General features: G+C 40.6%; 1 protein-coding gene across 2 annotated transcripts in view; it reads left to right on the top strand.

Annotated features, from left to right (window-relative positions):
• The window catches only part of rols (zinc-RING finger and ankyrin repeat domain-containing protein rolling pebbles), a 717,828-nt gene that overhangs the window by 380,748 nt on the left and 316,235 nt on the right, over positions 1-20,845 (top strand). The window lies entirely within an intron of this gene.

The following is a 20,845-nucleotide window of genomic DNA, read 5'->3' as shown; positions in this document are numbered from 1 at the left end:
CCAGTTTAATCATATCACGCATCCTCATCGTTGCAATTAGCAAGAAGTGGCAGAAAAGTGGCTTAAAATAACCTAATGATCCTAGATTAACATTTCTGGTCCTTGAACAGCTTTAAAGTGGTAATTTCGAAATATTTTATTGTGTATCCCGCTCCCCCCCCCCCCCCAAGAACGCAGCCCCCTCCGAAAAAAATCCTGCGTACGCTAGGACCTGGACCCAAAGTCATTTCAACCCTCTGTGAAATTTTGTGCTGCGTCGTCCACATGTGTTTGTCCCTTCACTTATTTCATCTTATCACAATTAATCCCTACCGTAGCCAAAACGGGACGAAAAGCAACGTAAAATAACTCATTCAAATCAAATCTAACATGAAATAGAAAACCGTCGCAAAGCAACCAAAATACAAATAGTTTAAACGGGCAGTCGCAGAAGGGGCCTTTAACACGGTTCCCGGCGCGCACCTACTACCAAAAGACGCCCATGAAGTTAAATCTAAAAGCACGATAAAAGGAGTGAGTTAAAAAAAAATGCAATCAAAGAAGCAGCAATTTTACCCCTTAAAATAGGCAACTACAAATATACTCACCCATTTAAAGTAATGGAAACTGAAGACTTACCCCCCATACTTGGAAATGACTTCCTAAAAGCACAAAAATGTGATATATCCTTGTATAAGAAAACTTTAACTATAAGAAGACGAGGTTACAACCCAAAGCATCACTATTCCAAAAAGGCACAAACTTACACAATCCCTGAAAAAATCATCACCACCAAAATCAAACCCACAAAGTAGAAAACTAGACTAGTGACAATCAAAAAAAAACATCAATCTAGAACCCAATCCTACATCTCAGTGAACGTTATGAGAACCTCTTTCCCCCAATGTCCTCTTAATCACACCCTCACAAGAAACACTGCTCACATACAGCATCCTAATCCCAAACGCAATCCTAGACCATAATTCAGACGTCCGTACAATATATATTAGAATATATGCTGATTAGAATAGGAGACATAGTATGACTTGATGGTTGATTATACGCAGAGCACTCAAGACCGACGAAGCATAAACCAACTCGAGTAGGGGGAGAAAGAAATAGCTTTGTGGCACGCAAGGAGTTCAACAGCCTGGAAGGTACGACACAATAGTCTCCTTCCAAGAAGCACAAGCGATGTGAATTTATCTCTCCGACGTCCGACTTGGCACTGGTATCATTTTTACGTCCAGTGGCCATCTTTACTTGTTCCCCGTATTCCATCTCCTTTGCCCTTGATTTGGTTAGCGGTGCATCATGTCCGAGGTAATAATAGTGATTGTTTACATGATCTTTTCGTTTTATTTTCCTATGGGCAAGATGGTCGAGGATCCATACGCAGTAACGAGAGACTTGCCCGAAGGAAGCGAGAACTTGTTCCGGAGCGGAGAGAGAGAGAGATGCATGTATCTTGTATCTGCAGAGATCTGACTCACTTTTGCTTAAGTGATCGTAAATCTGAAGCAGTTGGCCCCGTTTTTTCCCAAAGTCAATTGATACCGCGCCAGGGTTGCTGGGAGTTTAAAGAGCGATGCATCTACAAGACCTTCTTCTTTAACAGTTACTTTAGGCATTGTACTGTCGGCCAGTTGCAATTAGATAACGTAAACAGGAGTTAATGAACTGTTGGTCGGAATGGAGGGGGTCTGTGCAAGGCAAATTCGGAGGGCTCTGTATCACCGGCTGGAACTTTCATGAATAAGTGAAGGTTCGTTCATCGAGTTCGAACGCCTCGTATTCTGTTATCTTTTTTTGGTCTTCGTTGGTAACTGGATGTTTCTAGAAGATACTGTGATGATTTTTATTGGTAATGTTATCGAAACGACCTTTATAAAAAAAAATCTAGAAGAGCAAAAAGACAGTATCCTTCGACACTTGTCGAGACAAACAACGAGGCGAACTACTGCAAAATCGACAAGTAAACGAGACTTTTTGTTCGGAGATTTTTTGGTCTAGTTCGTGATTTTGGTATAATGTCTGAAAAAAATTTTACTTAAACCAAATTTTGTTTACTATGAGGTTTCTTCAGGTACAAAGAACATGCAGAGATCTTAACAGTTTATGGTCAAATGTCGATAGGGGTGGTACTGAAACGAAACAACACTTAAGAAACCTATCTCCTTGTCTCCTCCACGTTTCAAGCATCACGCTTGTTCTCGTAACACTGTTTCGACCTAAAACACGGAAATATAAAGAAATATAGCCTATATTTATTACTAAACTAAAAACATAAAGAGCACCAAATTGAACATTATAGATAACCATATAATACTGAACATTACAGTACCTTACATTCTAAATTTGTCCAGACAAATCTCGAAGGGTTTTCTCTTCTCGTCTCGAATTTTGAACGCAAGCCTCGGTAGCACCCCTGAACTACGGCTCCACGATTAACATTTCTGGGAAATTTCCAAAGATATATTCAACATGTTCAAGTTCCCTCGCAACAAAGAAATCGAGAAAATTTCACGCACGTATTCAGAATGTACGAACTCGTTACTATTCACGCACTTGATTCAAGAGCAGCTTTTGGAAAATGTTTCCAAACTTTAAATCTGTTCACAGTTTTACATTTTTTCTTAAAGTGTACCTAATGCCGAGATATGCTAATCCGGACAGAAACTACAGTTTAATGTGGCATCCGAATCAATATTTAATGTGCCTCCACAGAGACAAAGCGGTACTCATTCGTTAAAAGATGACAGCGTTACGACTGCTGTGCTATCAAGGAAGCAAATGTGTTCAAATATCAATGAACAAATAGTATTAGATCACCGCAGGTATAATTTTTCAATGCTCAAATGTGTTTTCTACAAGTACCGTTTACAATTTTTCCATGTACTTAAATTGTTACTCTACAAAGAAAAGACTGTAATTTACCACAGGTATGCAATATCTGCAAATGGATCCTCACGAAAAGCATCTCGGATATTTTCATGAAAATATGATAAAAGTGGCTGAAGAAACGAGATGAAAAAAATTGATAATTGTCAGGCAACTGTTCAATGTGTAAAAATTGCAGCTCTATTATTTTGAACGTAGTTGTTCACAAAAATATTTATGCTTAGATACGACAATCTGGATTGATTGACTTTTTCTTTTTGGCCAATCGTGACGATGGGCATGAGTGGTGATAAGATAAAATTGAAGGAACGACACACACGTAAAACCTCCATGTCCAGGCCGAAATTCGAACTCGGGACCCCTATCGCCGTACCGCGCTCTGCTAACCACTCCACCATGGAGGTCGGCTGCGACAATCTGGGCTGGATCTACAGAGTTTAAGATAATTTATTACCACTGGAATGCCCTCACCGCGAATCGAAACGTGAACCCTTAGCAAGGCAACATCGTTTGTCCCACACCACTCTGCACATTTCTGAAATATTCGTGAGTGCTCTTCAAAAGGCGAGGTTCAATTAAATATTCTACAAAGGATATTTGACTTGTCCACTGATCCTGTCATCGGAGAGTCTTCTGCCTGAAAACACGCAACAAATCTTGAATTCCAGAGCCTGGAGCCACGGACTGGAACTCGTCCCTATCTCTTCCATTGTTTAATTTGCATTTTGGAGCGTACGCGGGTCCTTTTCCTCCGCGTACTGTTATATGACGATTGTGGATGGAACACGTTCCGAGCGTAAAAAGAAAACACAACGGAAGATCGATATTCGTGCTTTCCAGTTGCGACACGATCAACGCAGTGCGCATACCAAAGCCTTGCGGTGTTCTCTTGGCAAGCAACACCTGTTGATTTATTGAGTGCGGATGAGTCTCCTGGATATTTCTCTCGCTCTTCCCTAAACCTTTGTTCACGAAATGGATGGAAGGGTCGCTGCCTGGGCAAACGAGAGCTGCAAGTTGGCTGACCCGGCGTTCCCGAAGTGGCACTACCACTTTGTCTCCTTCCAGCTGCCGACTTAACTCCAATATCCACTGCTTTTTTTTTTTTTTGGTCATGCTTGCGTCCGGAGGAGTTATTGGAAATTTCCCATCTGTGGGAGGTTTGAGTTCATATTTAGAAGGTGTAAGAGTAAATATAAAGCAACAAAAGAAGATCGTAAAATGGACCTTTGTGGGGAAAAATAGGGAGTATTGAGTGATTCCCATCGCCGCTGTTTTCTAGCTTTCATTTCTCATTGACTTATTTGTTTTGTTTTAGTTTGCGTTTCTGTCATTGCCGTTCATCACGAACATGAAAAGTATATGAAATTGGCGAATGGACAATCACAAACATTTATGGACAACACAACACAAGTCCCACAGAATATTATATTGGTTGTAAGTTCAGACGCCAGAGCCTCGTTAGTGTGCAGCAGTGCACTCCAGGTTACACTGCATGGAAGTTCTGGCTTACGTGATCGGAGTTTGTTTCCATTGCTTTCAAGTAGCATCCCAATTGTTCTTACGATGATGGGTTATCACGAAAAGTTTGGCGGTCCCTCCTGGAATCTAACACAAGACCGCTCGGGCCTAAGGCAAGAGCGCTAAACATGAGGGTGCTGCTGCATTGCACGTAAAAGTAGGGTCAGAAGCGCGTGCTTTCATCACGATACCCATATGTAGGAACGGTCTCGTAGTCAAATCACAATCTTGAATTCAATACGTCGAGTAGAGAATGAGACCAACTTTTATAAATCAGAGAATAGTGAATTCCTCGAAAACTTGCTCGACATGAAAATGAGAACCACACAGGCACACGCGGGCCCTTCTCTCTTATCTGGACTTCAGGGAGGGTTAAATATCATTTGCTTTCGCCCATGACTTATCTGTAGTCACCTGCTACAAAAACATCTTAACGTATTCGCTACCCTGTAATTAGTTGCGTGTGTTGCGTAACTCTACGGCGATGAGCGAATTTCAATACCAACTTCCCAATGGTAAGGCCGCCCATCAGCGCACAGTTAGACAACACACACAACTCATTACAGGGTAGCGAGTATTGCAGGATATAGGTGCCCCTTATTAATGCAGCTGACTGTACATATTATATATATACATGGCATGATTGGTTTTGGTTCATAACTCCAGAGGCATGTTCCACTACAAGAGTGTACCCACGGTAAATTTGTAATGTGAATGTTCTTAATTAACTCATTCCAAAATACATCATTACATGCTTACATCATTCGTGCAGTGCTGGTTTGATTTCTTTTTTGGCGCTTTCGCAGGATGGCCTTTTAAAATTTTACATTATTTTTTACTGCCTCCCACTGTATAATCATTGTTTTGTTTCAGATATGTCGATTCCGAAACAGACAGCTGGCTAGACAAGGCTTCATCAATTTCTTCTGGTCATCATGCATCGTCGCGATTAGCCTCGAGACACAGAAAACTATGTATTTGATATTTTTCTTATTTATTTCTGCCTCTTTGTGCTAATCGCGACGAAGAAGATGAATAATGATTTGATCAAGTTGGTGAAGGTGCACTGGAAAAGGAAGACCCACGTCCACATTCGGATTGGAATCCAGAACCTTCGTGTATCAACAAACCACTCAGGCGGAAGATACTGGTGATCCCCTCCCCCCTTAACTCTTTCTGCTTTCAACGCGTATTGCTGGAAATGAACGTAACTATGCCCTTTGCTCTCTTTCGACATTTTTCCAACTAAGTTTACCTTTACGGAACTGAAGCTTTCTAAAGCCTTAGAGCAGGTTGCGAGAAAAGCGAATTTGTTTAAACATTTAAGGATTGCTTTTTCTCTCTCTCTCTCTCTCTCTCTCTCTCTCTCTCTCTCTGTCGCTACTTGCTTATTAGTTGGCCTGGATTGGTTTGCTCTAGATTCATGAATGAGTCACCGGGAGTAGAAAAAATTTCTGGTAGAGGGGAGGGGGAGGAATGTTCATCAACTAGCTCAGGAAATCTGATCACGTATGTGCCTGGTCATTTGAATCCAATAATATCCTTCCTTGGTTGTATGGAGCCATGAGACATTTCAACCTGAGCATCCTCTTTCATCTCCTTCTGTTACCTTCATTTCCTATTTTCTTTCGTTTCTGCTTTCTTTATTCTATCTTTTCTTTATTGTTATTAGCTGACATTTCTTTTCATTTATTTCTTGGGTTACTTTTAATTCTTTCTTTCTTCTTACGTCTTTCCTTGTTCTCTCATTCCTTCTTTCTCGGTCTCGTATCGTTCGAACCGAGATCGAGGCGAGAATGACACCGGAATCCTGGAGAGACACTGACGACAAAGACCTCTCTCTATACGCGAGACTTACTGTCTATGATTCTCTGTATCTTTCGACATTTTGGAAAACTATATACAATAATAATCAGTGCCGGCGATTTGGTTCCAAAATCGCGGATGGGAGGGGGGGCAAGATGCCAAATCTAGGGGGGGGCAAAGACAGTAAATAGCCTTTGTAGATAAGGTTTAGCATAGTGCAGGGGCAAAAGTGGCGAAAAATGGGGGGCAAATGCCCCCTAATCGCCGCCACTGATAATAATGTATGCTTACCGAGGCATTCCAAGTACTTTCATTTCAATATTTGTTATTTAGCGTCATTCACAAAGAATCCATGACCAGGCCGCGGCTCGAACCCGAGAACTTCGGTGGCGAGTCTGAAAATCGATTACTCAACGCGCTCGTTTCCAATCGTATATCACTCTTATTATTTATGGATGTCACAAATTTTGTTTATGGTAATTTTCCAAGTTAATTGTGACCAATGTGCGGCGTGGTCACATACATTTGGGATAAAATTATGTTTTTTGGGAAAGGAGACAACAAAAAAAAACGGTGTCATTAAAAAATCTGTTTTTAAAAGACTTCTACACGCCTTGACAGTTTGTTCGGTGGTATACACAGAAAAAGTAAAGGCACTAATTACAGCTAAAAGGTCCATACATGCTCAAGCTAACGTCGAAATGCATCGTAAAAATGCATTCCCTTTCAAAAACATTGTTTGTACCACATGACTCAATTCGCAAAAATGTATAAGGTATTTTGTATTTATTTTTTTTAATAATAAAACTAACTACCAAAACTAACTCTCCAGCCTTCTTAAACTCGAAGGTTTATGGCTGCAGCAACACAAGCCTTCCATCTGTCCCTATCCTGGGCAAGAGCAATCCAATCTTTTCCATTCTTGCCGATTTTCTTTACTGTAAATAGGTCCATCTCAACGTTATACCTCCATCTTCGTCTTGGCCTTTCTTCAGGTCTCTTACCATCAGGTTTCCCAACAAGAATCCTGTAAACTCTTCTTGTTATGTTAACTTCTTAAAATAACCCGATAGTAACAATACGATTTTTTTTATTGGAATGCAGAATATTACGTTATATATTGCATAGCGTACTATTAAATATTGGTCATTATCGACTATCTATGTAAGGGAACCTTTTTTCAAATATCTTGACAAGAATGATACTGAGAAGAATAGAAGAAAAATACATTCATAGTGAATCACTTGCCTCAATGATGCAATGAATGCAAGAAAATTTTATTCAAGTGCTAACGTATTTACATGCTAACGTACATTCTATCCAAGAAATAAACAATTACAGGCACCTATTTCTGTAGACCCTATTTGAGTGCATAAATTCACTTTCATGCATTTTCTTTTCTGTCTGTGTGTGTATTTCTACACTTGAGACGAGAACGAAACAAAACTCCTCACATACGAGGAGACTGTTGAGTTACATTTCATCTCCTCTCGATACCCTTTCGTTAGTTGTGTATTTCTCTCTCTCCTGTCCATCCTTCTCCATTTACTTTCCTTTTTCTTTCACTCTTTTTCCTCCAGGATAGTGACATATTTGCATATAGACAAGGCACGCACTTTCCCCTCCTCCACGCGTCACGGTTACGCTCTTTGGTCAATTCCTGCGTGACGTCACCAGGGGAGCTTGAAGGAGAAGCATGTTGCCTTGCTATCGAAGCATGTATTCAAATTATTTTCCCTTCGGGGAGACTGGAATGCTTATATATCTTTCGCCGTCCATGCACGTTCACCATATCATTGAGATTTGAGACGAGTTTCTTCCATTGATTTCCATACGTGATGGCCGGCGATTCTAGTTTCATGAAAATAAGCCATGGGGGGAATATGAGTTGTTTTGAATGCGCGCATCGGTTGAATACGATTTAAAGCCATGCCTGCGCCATTAATTATTAACGCTTGAGTTGATTGAGGAATAATTCCTGTATCTACCTGATGAATAAACTATTAACATTCAAGCAAGGGGGAGAATTTATAGTCGTATCGTTATTTAGAGTTCTTAATCTGAATATATTTCACAAGGTTGATTCTTCAATTTCCATTCGTAAGGAAAATGGCTTTTCTGTTTATGAACAGAAAGTGTGGCATTACACAAATAACATATGCAGACGTTTCTATCATTCATCGTGAGTTCGTCCTGTATTACGCCACAATCACAAGGTGTTTCAAATACAGGGTGTCCACATTAAACCTCCCTGATTTAAACTGTGAGGAAACTATTCGACACAGAGGCTTCCGGTTTGCGGCATCATGTACAGCAACCTCTTTTTTTTCTTACCAATGCGTGGTGTGGTGTGTGGTGACGTGCGTTTGAACGGGAGTCGCCAGACGTAAAGACAAATAAGGCTTGGTATGATAAGTTCCAAGCCACAAGTGTTAACGACAGTCAGGTCGACAGTGGGTCGAGATCGAGCTAGATATCTTGAGGGTTACGAAAGAAGCCTACGTAGAAGTTCACTAAAAAAAAAAAAAAAAAAAAAAAAAAAAAAAAAAAAAAAAAAAAAAACTCATTCAATTGCTTCACATGATGCAGCAAACCGCAAGGCACTATTCTATGTCGAATAGTTTCCTCAGAATTGTAATTTGAAATCAGGGAAGTTTCATGTAGACACCCTGTAACTCTGTGGCATCAGCCAGAGAGAATAATGTATGTATATGTATATATATATATATATATATGTATATATATATATATATATAATCAATGAGATATATTGTTTCATAGAGAATGAAGTGTAAGACTAAAAAATGGACCAGCCTCCCAGATGGCGCAGTCGTAGCGTCGTCGCCTTGTAATCAAGGGGTCCCGGGTTCGATACCCGGTGGAGGCACAAGTGGTTCGGATCCCACTTTAAACTGTAGGTCCAGTCCCGATTAGCCTTACTGTGCATAAAGTGGACTTAAAACACTAACTCAACAACAACAACAACATAAAAAAGGCCCAGAGTGAAATATGGCTCCAAGAGAGGTTCTACCTTGGGTTTATAAGCAAGTCTCAACACATTTCTGTTTCTCTGTTCTAAGAAATATTTCATATGTGTAATGTGCATTAGTAAGTACAGAGTGTTCAGCCTAAAAGTATACTGTCATCTAAATTGTAAATGTTTTTGAATGATTATACTCTGTCTCAGGAATGTGTGAAGCAAGCGGACGAAAACTAATCCTCTGCGCAGGTAGTGACTCGAGAGAATTCGACCAATGAACGCGTGAGAGGGTGCAACATGACTGCAGTCAACATCCGTTTGCATTAGCTTGTACCTCCTTGCTCCGCCCACTCGCTTTCTCTTCTTCAATAGTATTATGCACGGTGTTGTTCTACCGTTTCCTGGGACACAGTATAGTTATCAGTGTGTTGCTTACTGGTGGTGTCACCGGGTGGTAGAAGTTGTTCTTAGTAGTCTGTGAACTGGTTTCAAACAGTTATTGTTGCTACAGTAGGTAAGTGTAGAGAAGCTAGTATATACAAAGGATGATTATGACGCGTCCGTCAGTGCTCGGCATCGGGGGGGGGGGGGGTGCGGGGCATGCTGTCCCCCAGTTGAGACAATTTTTAGAAACCTTCCCTCCAGCTAGGATAATTTGCCTACGATATTGATCCGAACAAGCATCTCCCTCCTATCCCCCAAGCAAGCCCCCCCCCCCCCACCCAGCTAGGAATTTTCACTTCAAGCGCTGGTCTTAGATTCTCAGAGTCTCACCTTTGTGTGTGTGTGTGTGTGACATTTTTCATGTCGGTATCTTGTATGAAATATCAACAAATGTACAGTCACGGACATTTTAGGTCGTCACTACCTTTGACTAGCGTTTGACAATTCACAATCGTTTGTCGAAAGGCTTCAAAACGGAGCCAGAAATACGGTGAGACATGTTCCAAATATATGTGGAGGTCACTTTTACTCCTTACTGTAACTTACACAGTACGTTGAATTAAAATTCTCAGTATTAAGATACAAGCTTCTTTTTTAGGCTGAACACACTACAATATGTGGTCGGAAGTACAGTACTTATTGGTATGCAAATCAACGTAGGATCAGTGTGACTGACTGAGCCGGGCTCCGTGGCGGAGTGGTTAGCACATCGTGCTACGACGCCAGGGGTCCCGAGTTCGAATCCTGGCCTGGACATGGATGTTTGTGAATGTCCATTCATCAATTTTCATCATATCATAACTCATCCCCATCTTCGCAAATTAGCCAAAAGTGGCACAAGAAGCGAAGAAGTAAAATAAAGCAAATCAATCAATCAATCAGTGGGACTGCTTTGAATGAAGTCATTAATATAGCTTCAGATGACACTGGTAACAATCCTACAATAATAGGATCTTTGTACACAAGCAAGAACTTTCATCGTTCCTGTGCACATCTTTGATGCAAGTTTATCACCTACAGTTTCAATAAAGCTCCTCCCACACGTATCCTCTGCGCATGCCACTGCGCATCCTCACGTTGTAGCAATTCAAGTTAAAGCATTAAGGCTCGCGGACTGGATTCTCAATATTCGGTACTTAATGTCAGCTTACCGTTAGAGCATGCAACTCTAGCCATCAGATCAGAAGCTTCACCAGTCATATTAAAAGTTATAGGACTTGTTCTTTCACCCCAGTCTTTATATATATGCTTCTTCTTTAGGCCCGCTGCTTTCCATCATAACTTCGTGTTCGGTTCTCACGAACCTAACCTTCGAAATGCATCTCAGGAGATGGATGGCTGAGCTGAGGACGGGGAGGGATCTGTAACACCTTTGTTAAAAACAGAAGAAGATCAAGAGAAGCGGAACCAAATATGGCCGGCTGCCGAATAAAACTTTACGAACTGCCGTATCCACCCATATCATGTCTGCAGACACATTACACCCTTTCCCAGCTATTACCCCTTCTCGGGCAGAACGTGCTAAGCAAACAGCGGGCAATAAAAATGGGCTCTCTTGAGAGATGACGGTGTTCACGATAAGAACAGAAGAAAAGGATATATGTTGAGCGGTTGAATTTTAATTAACCGTTATGTTTTGCTCCTCAGACTTAATTTCTTTACCTCTTTAGGAAGAACGTTCTTGTCTTGGGCTGCCCTTTTTTCCCCTTTGAATGATTTAGTTTTGATTGCTCCGCCAGAGGGTGCGCATGTCTTCTGTGATTCGAAAAGTGAGGAGAATCTAATTTTAAATTTTCCCTGCGGTGAAATGAGGAGGAGGTAAACAAGGGTAAATAAATGTCTGTACTCAAGAATTGAATGAATGGACAGGCAGGTGTTTTCTGACAGTTTTGTAAGGCGTAACCTTTAACGCTACTAGGAGTAATGATGAGTTTAGTTTATAAATAGTTTATATAATCCTGAAAGCTCATATTCAGCCGTCATCGTTAGTGGCAACCACCGACACAAGTGCGCATGCTCTATCTGGACGAGTCCAGTGGCAGAGTATGAGTGGCGGTTGCAAATGGAACGCAGCCGAGGAAGCAGATGAAAATTGTCCTTGTTCCACCTCGAAGGGATTTGTTACGAGTTGTAAAATCCATCGCAAACCGAAGAAAGGAAGCGAAAATAAACAATTTAATGCACACAAGCGAAACAGTGATCTGAAACTGGTTTCGTGCATGCTTCTACCTACTTCCCCTTTCGCATTTGGTTTCGTCCACTCTTCGGCGGTCAAACAGAACTCAGGATATTTTTCATGCTGTTGTCGTTATCCAAGTAACTGAATAAGCATGCCGAAAGACTGTGAATTGTGGTGACATGTGATGAACTGTATTTAAACCAAGAGAACGTTACCTTAACTTATGAACACCTCAGAACCTTCGAAGACAAACTCATGGAATCATATGTATTGCACGTGATTATTTGCATTTTCACATGCTAATTATTTCGTTCTCGATCTAGTCTCCAGTGGTCTCGGTCTCCTAGTACACCCTGAACTGCATTGTTGCAGACTGACGGGGCTCCCTCATCTGGACTCACGGGTAGTATAATCATTCTCTGTGAGGCTAAAATTGGGTGCTGCCCAAATGTGTTTGTCTGTTCATCAATTTCATGTTGTCGCCATTTATCCTTATCGCCCCGATTAGCCGCAAGTGCGAGAAAAATGACATAAAATAACCGAATCAATCAATCTAGTGTTGATTTACATACGGATTCCAACTATAGGTTCTTCATTATATTAACATTCAACCAGGCTCGTGCTGTTCTAAATGTAAGTATAGTATTTGCAACCTGTAGATGAGAATTAGGGCTGTTTGATAACTTGATTCAGGAAAGTACCTGCTTCTGAATTTACTCATTTTGTGACAGACTGTCTTCTAAGATGAATTTCTTGGGTAATTTTTTGTGAATTGTTTATCCAATTTAGGTCATTCTTGGTAATTTTCTTTCACCTAGAGCTTAAAGAGACAGTTGAACCAGAGCGTATAGAAGAAATAGTGTGCGCACTCCCCGAGTTGCCGTGGTCCACCGCCTAGATGGCAGTGGTGACGTTTGAGACGGTGCGTTGCTTACATAACTAACTACATAAGAAACAAAAATGCATGTTACTTACGTTTGGAGAAAAGCTCAGCAGCTGGATAGTTTGGAGAATTTCCGAGATGATTTTGCTGTCTTCGAGGCACTTAATTCCTTTCTTATCTCCTTGGTGCGGAAGAAATATCGACATTTCAGATAGTGAAATACGAGTTTAGATAGCGTACGCACCACATGATCTTCACAGCATCCTAATTGCGTAGTTTTTACAGCAATTATATTTAAATTGTCCAAACACTCAAAAAATATATCACCCCATAAACTATTAGCACATGATAATTTCTCTGCAACAACATCTTCCACTCGTAACAGCACATCATAAACACTTTTCGATGCATAGGTAAGGTATTTACAGCCGTCACCCGAACCATAGTCTTGGATTAGCGTAAGTGGGGCAGGTACATTAGTTGGTTCCCCGTGCAGAAAAGTTGTACACAGTTTACAATCCGTCACTTTGGAAATATACCGCACTATGTATCCTGCCAAATGATACGCCAAGTATTATTTACCAACACTTTGTTCATTTAAGTTCGGTATGTTGTTTTCTCAGTTCAATATTTGAATTTCATCTTCAACAATGGAAATTTTTCCCTTATTTCATTTTCAGCTTGCTTCTTCACCGAAAGATTTTTATTTTCGGTTGCTCTTGCCAGAGTTCGCATTTGATTAACAAAAGACGTCAGAGGAGATTCAGTCCTGTATTCACAGTTTCCGCCCGAAAGTAAAGGAAGTTTTGCTGGTACGTAAATTGATTGCATAAGGACATATAAGACCCTTCACCAATTTTTCTAAGTGATCTTCAGAAGGCAAAGGTAGCAAATCGTGATGCAAACAGTGTCTATACCCCTTGGGGACTTAATTTTTAAAAGAAGAGACTCCAGTATAAACTCAGAACTGTGTCTCATTCCTGTCTTACTTTTCAGTTGGCATTTCTTTAAGATTGTATCAATTACAATTTTTTGATTTTTGCTAAGAGACGCGAACTGTTTCGACTGTGTGACCGTTGTCTTTAACGCCTTTTTCAAGCAAATTTATTTTAGCCTGTGCGACCTTTAGTTTATTCTGCGTTCTAATTAATTGCGTTTCTGATTCTTAAGTTTTTCTTTAGCAATGCTATTGTATTGCTAGCATCCGCAGTGTGAAGCAAATCATCCTCTACTGATAAGCTTAATGATACATTGCGACGAGTACTTACTTTATTATCATCTGTCCGCAAGGATTGCCTTTTCATGGGAGATTTTCGCTTCTTAACTGTCTTAGAGAGGTATTTGGGCAGATTAGGAAATATATGAGGAACAGCTTCTGGTTTTAATTTCCACCTTTGTCGTGGAATTTCTGCTGTATCGCCATCCACTATGAACGAATGCACTTTCACTAAACGGTCAGAGGAAAAATGAATATCACACACATAGCAATTATGACTTAGTTTTTTTTATCTGTTCTAGGGATGGCACACTCCCATTTTGTCTTTAGTGGCCTAAAAAAAATGTCTACTACCTGAAGAACAGCGGTCATATCTAGATCTACAGCCGGGTACGAAACACGTAGGCATCTTGTAGTTTTCGCTCGCTGCTGTCTCAAACACAATAATAATGCGTTGAACACAACACAAACAGATCACAACGGATCAATCACAAATCTAACGACACTAAAGTGAATAACGTAATAACGTTGTCTTTAATAAAAGTACACAATGTTATTCTGATACAACAAAACACAACTCTCTGCATAAAGCGCGGCCGCACTGCAAGCAGAAGACGCTCGCCGCAAGCGAAGGTGCTGCCAGTGTTTCGGTGGGGCACCGCTCTATTCACTTGGCTTACGGGAAGAAACCGAAGTGCACACACTTTCTCTTCTATACGCTCTGGTTGAACTGAACTAGAATCTAGTGAGTCCTCTGCTGTGTTATTGAACATAGCTTTTCTATATGATAATCGTCAGTCACACCTTTTTTGAAAACTTGCAGAAAACCTTTTTAACGTAGTAGAAATAAAAAAAACAGTGAACTCAGATAATAGGCCTACTTGCAACTGACTTTATCTGGTAATGGTAATAAAATAATCATTTTGATTTGAGATTATTTCCTTTTTAGGTCATAAATTATGAGTTTACTGTTTAAAATTCTTCCTTTCTAATATATTTAATAAAAGGAGAACAAATTTTAGGTTTCCTCTTGAAGTTTTTATGTCATAAATGCATTGTTTAAGAGCATTTAAAAAATGAATATATATTTTTCAAGAAGATCCTCGCCTTAATGCACAAAGATGGAAAGTGACGGACGGCTCTTTAATCTAGCAGACTACACAATGAATGCGCCAATTTCGAAAAAATTTGAAATCAGTTTTTTTTTTTTAAAAAAAATATTTTCTTACCGTCTTTATTTGTAGGCCTGCTGCAGAAATTATTTCTGTTTTTTTTTATGTCAGATAGATATTCCTCATGTGTGCATTCGAAGGTTTATTTCGCTTGCTTTCCCGTGTTTGTGATGGCTGTTACAACTAGTAATAAACAAAAGACGAACAAATACAGTTTTTATAGGATCTACCTCCCTGTCTTCAAGAAACTATTTGTACGATCCAATCAACCAACCGAGGGACAGTGTGGTTAAGTTGAAGACGTATTAACGTGATTGCAATGATTTGATGGAAGTGCTCGATCCTACGAAACGTAATGACTACCATGCGGCTCCCCAATGACTGCGAGGAGACGGGAGGGTGTCGGCGATTGCATTAGCACCGTACACATTTCCTCTCTTGTAAGAATTTCCAGGAGGGGAAAAAAAATAAGGCGGCGGACATGGGTTATCATTTGTCGGAGGCGGTCGGGGAACTCAAATGACAGGCTGAGAGATCGTGAGGAGTGCGTGAGAAGAACAAGCGTTACGCAAGACTTCGTACATTCGTGATGCCTCTGCTTGGATTTGGAGAACTGGGGGAGGATGAATGGCAGACGAAGGATGTACACAGATGGGGTCTAATGACATGCAATCACGCCATAGCGCTCTGGCTTGCTTTCTCTCTCTCTCTTTTACTCTTCGTTATTCTCTTTTCCATTTCTTTCCCCCCCTAATTCTTCGGTTTCTTGTTCTCTCTTCCCATCTTTCTCTCCGTTTCGCGCTGCACAAATATGATTCACTTTCCTTTCTTTTACTCTCCTCTCTCTTTCTCTACTTCTCATTCTCTCTCATTTTTCCTTTTCCTCTTTTATTATTTTTCTCTCTCTTGTATTTCTTCATTTTTCGTACGTATCTACCCTCTTCTCCATGTCTCCCTTAACCTTTTCTTCATTCCTATCCCTTTCTTTTCTCTCATTTCCTCCTTAATTTTCGTCTATTTCTATCACATATCATAGGATATTTCTCCTGTTTTTTTTGTTCTGTCTCTCATCAGCATATATCCTTCCTTTTACCTCTTATAAAGTCTCTCTCTCTCTCTCTCTCTCATAACATCACAAGATTGACCTGAGAATGCATAACCCAAGAAACGCTATTTCTCACAGTGACTTGAGATAAGACATTATTAGTAAAAAGTCAATGCTGAGCAATACGAACAGATGGCGCTATACTTGCAGTAACGCTTTCAGTCCCGTGACTTTGACTTCTTAGGAAAGATGTGATTCGCCGGACATTCCATAGACTGGGCTCTCTCTGATTTTCAAATGTAATGCGAGGAAGATCGTAATGTTACATTCAGCTTAATAAAATACCTGTTTCCCTCTGTATGTTACTTAATGTTTATCAGTCTTTAATTTTAATTACCGATTGTTTTTAGCACACCAATTTCCATGTTTGTTCCATGTAGAACATTTTTGTGTAATTGTGTGATACTTCGTCACTCGTATGTCTTCCCTATGGTGTATAGATACGAGTGGTCCTTCCGACGACTTAGTAGGTAGTAATGCTGCCACTATGTAATCAAGGGGTCCCTCTTTCGGTACCCAATGGACGCGCATAGTGCTATGGTACAGACCCTATACTCAACACACCCCCCCGCATATTCGGAGGTTTACGCTTATTAGCCTAGCTACTGATTAGATATGCAAGAGGGTCAGTTTGATGTTATTTATTTGTCTTTCCCTTTCCATATTTATTGATAATACTAGCTGATTGCCCGGCGTTGCCCGGGTATCTATATTAATCCCAATCTTCTATTAGAGAGGAATGTAATGAATTCTAACTATAGTGTAAAATGAACTTGAAGTTGAACGGCATTGGGAGTGTCACTATTCATCTCAGCGGCCCCGAAACTATGGATTCCACACTAATATCGGTCGTTTTACATGTCACCCCCTTCCCACACCCACCCCCTAAAGGTGCCAGGGGTGTCTTGGAGTTGAATGGCATTGAGAGTGTCACTATTCATCTTAGCGACCCCGACAACTATGGATTTCACACTAATATCGGTCGTTTTACATGTCACCCTCTTCCCACCCCCAACCCCTAGGGGTGCCAGAGATGTCTTGGAGTTGAATGGCATTGGGAGTGTCACTATTAATCTTAGCGACTCCGACAACTATGGATTTCACACTAATATCGGTCGTTTTCGATTATTTTTACATGTCACCCCCTTCCCACCCCCAACTCTAGGGTTGCCAGGGGGGTGTCATACCCGCAAAGTATTACTTTCCAGATTATATGTGTACCAAGTTTGGTCATCGTGAATGTCACCAATTAGCTTAGAGTCTCCGAAAATTATGGATTCGACACTAATCCAGGTCATTTTTGACATTTTTTCACCCCCCATCCCTATTGGTGATGATGAACTTGGAGTTGAATGGCATTGGGAGTGTCACTATTCATCTTAGCGACCCCGAAAACTATTTATTCCACACTAATATCGGTCGTTTTCGATTATTTTTATATATCACCCCTCCTACCCCTACCCCAAGGGGTGTTAGGGGGGTCTTACCCCCACACTATTTATTTCCAGATTGTAAGTCATACGTGTACCAAGATTGGTTGAAATCTCTCCAGGCGTTCGAGAGTTAAGCCGGAACAAACAAACACACATACATATATACACACAACACATACATCCATTTTTATATGTATAGACTCGCGTACTATCAACGTGGCCTTTGGCCACGTCTTGTACGCTCACATGCGTGACCTTCGGCCACGTTGTGTGCGTAATCATATTATAGATGGGGTAAAATGTCTGCATGTTATATTGGATGAAGGGGAGCAAGTGAATAAGTTCACTAATTTGAAAAGTTTAGAACGTACCGTTATATGTGTACGGGCTGTAATATTGCACATATATTCGAATTAGTATTATCTATTTTTTCATAATAAATTTGGTAAATAATATCCGTTTCAAAATAGTTAATTAGATGTTTTATACATACGAATTCAATAGCGACACTAAATTGGAAGAGCAACATTTACTTCTGTTGACATTTCTAAACGTAATTGGAATATAATTGTTTTCCGTTATTCCCCTCAAATTCCTACCTCTCTTCTGTAATAAATTCTGACGCTCATATTTTGAAATTCGAAAAGTCTAGCATAATTCACTTACAGTAGTTTTCGGGGTGAAAATAAACTTTCTTTAAGTTCCCTAGCAACGCCCGTTTCCATGGTCAACAACATGCACGGCAAGCTCTAAAGAATTGTTTGTCATTATACCCCTAAACATTTAGTTGAAACAAGCACGATGTAGATATTTTCGCATTGAGTATAACAATATATATACGTAATTGTATCTTGACTGAATCATCATCTCATGTAGATGTCACCCTTGTTTGAGGCACCTTTTCAAAGCCAGGAGTGTTATACTGTAGATCTGTGAGAAATATAATGTAGCTAGACAATTAAGAATTGAAGGAAACAATGTGTGCTGCAAAAAAATGCCTGTGGTAACGGGTTGCTAAGGACGTGGAAAAAGGGCTAATTGAGCTATTTCTTAATTTCCTCAGCCTTTTAGGACGATTTCATGGGGGGGGGGGGGGTCGTAATCGGGCATTTTCTGCCTCAGGGGCTTCCTTCATGGAAAACATTTATGTCAGTGAGTGAGTGGTGGGATTGGGGCTATATATATATTAGATTTGAAGAGAAGTAAATCCAGCAACTAACAGTTCAGTAACAGAGGGTTCAATCCCGATTAGCCTTTCTGAGCATAAAAGTAGACTTCAAACCAACAACTTTTTTAACATTGTACCGGTATTTCTGTCGCCTTGTTACCGGATTTCATTCTCAATATTTTCAGTCGTTCGAAACTTTAAGCTGCAAGTCAAATTGAGGGTACAATACAAACTTTGCCAAAGCTTCTTTATCATACCACCTAACCTCACCCCCGTAATCAAGGGTTTCCAGGTTCGATTCCCGATTACTCGCACTTCAGTACCTTCGATTCCAATTAGGTTCCGATTAGACTGTATAAGCGTAAAGTGGACTTAACTGTTTGGTCTCAAGCATCCCCCCCCCCCCCCTCTCAGCCGCACCTCTATGTGCAGTTAGATTCACTTCACCAATTTCGATGAAACTGACAACAATCCTTTCACTCCCGTGGAACGGCTACATTAGAACGTCTAATTGCTGCTGGTTGTTAGACACAAGAACCATATTGAATAATCTTCGTTCTTCATTGTGGTCTCTGACAGCGTATTGACAAGCAATTTGATCACGAAGATAAAAACCTCATGTAATATTAAAGTCATTTCTTTCGACAAGTCCTAGAAGGTTTTTTTTGCCTCCACGTTCTCCCTATAGGCTCAGACTAAACCTTAAATATCTTGTGCTCAGAGACTACGAAATGTCTCCAGACGAAAACGTTGAGGAATATAGTTCAAGTGAGAGTTTATTGGTTTGGTTTCTTTACGTTTTTTCTTCCTCTATGGTCATTGCTTTCAATATTGGAATGTCTACAAGAAAGAGTCCATTTTTTGTTCTATTGACATCATGTTCTTGGAATCATCTAGATTCGACAAGAAGAAATGTGGAAGGAGGGATGTGAATCAATTGAGGAGCGTTTTCCTCCAGAAAAGGCTAATTTCATCCCCTGTAAGGCATGATCCTCCCTTAATGAATAGCATAGTATTCACATCCAAAGAGTTTCATATTGCGTTTTGAGACTTATTAAAAGGGACTTTCCATGAAGTATGTTGCCCTTCTGTTTTAAGTAAGTTATGCACCGTGGTCATGTGGTCTAAAGCGTCATGCTTTGGGCTCGGGCTGCAGGACGCGCGCTGGTTCGAGTCTCCTTTTAGGAAGCGTAACAACTTTCTCTTGGGATTTTGACCAGTGTATGGGACCAGTGGCCACCCACCATCGTGAGGAATTTGGGGAGCTACGAATGAGAAGCGTAACCCGATCATGGAAGCCTACAACAACTACTTGGGGTTCGTCGTGCTGACCACACGTCACCCCGTAACAGGTTGGATGATCGCCCACCTCTTGAGGAATGTGGAAGCGAGGAAGGGCTTTCGCGCCACGGGTTATTATAATGCAACTATTGTCTTGAATTTTGAGTTTGAATTGATGTCATAAGTGTACTTTATTGCATTGATAGGCTAATCGGTACTGGACTTACAGTTTAAAAGTGAAATCCGAACCACTGTGCAATGTGTCTCCACCAGGTATCGAACCCGGGATCCATTGATTACAAGGCGCCGACGTTACCACTACACCATCGGAGAGGCCCTTAAACTATTCTCGACATGCTACTTCTGTATTGAAAGGCTCGGAGGATTGCGACCTTCTTTTACCATCCATTTTGTGTACACCTTTTACAGTTGATGAGCTGTATCCTTGCGGATGAACCCTGACCAAGGCTCACTACACAGTGTCAAGGGGAGGAGCTGCAGACTGATTTAGCCCATGAGCGTAATTCTCCTTTCCCTTTGCTGGAGCGAGGGGGGGAGGGCTAAAGGGGCTGAAGCCTAGGGCGCCATGCACAGAGGTCGCCATTCAAAACTTTATTTTTAATGTAACACAGTCAAAACATGAAAAGTAGAAATTTACACTTCGCAGAGGTATATTGCTATAATCAGAAATGCAAACTTCGGATCTTTAAATATAACCTGAGTTTCTGTTTCCTCATTTGAAAAATTTGTAAGATGTAAATATCACAAACCATGGTA

Source organism: Lepisma saccharinum, chromosome 1 (assembly GCF_977018435.1).
Source record: "Lepisma saccharinum chromosome 1, izLepSacc3.1, whole genome shotgun sequence".
NCBI classification, from domain to species: domain Eukaryota; kingdom Metazoa; phylum Arthropoda; class Insecta; order Zygentoma; family Lepismatidae; genus Lepisma; species Lepisma saccharinum.
Note: the sequence above shows the minus strand (reverse complement) of the source record. Positions and strands in the feature narration are given on the sequence as shown.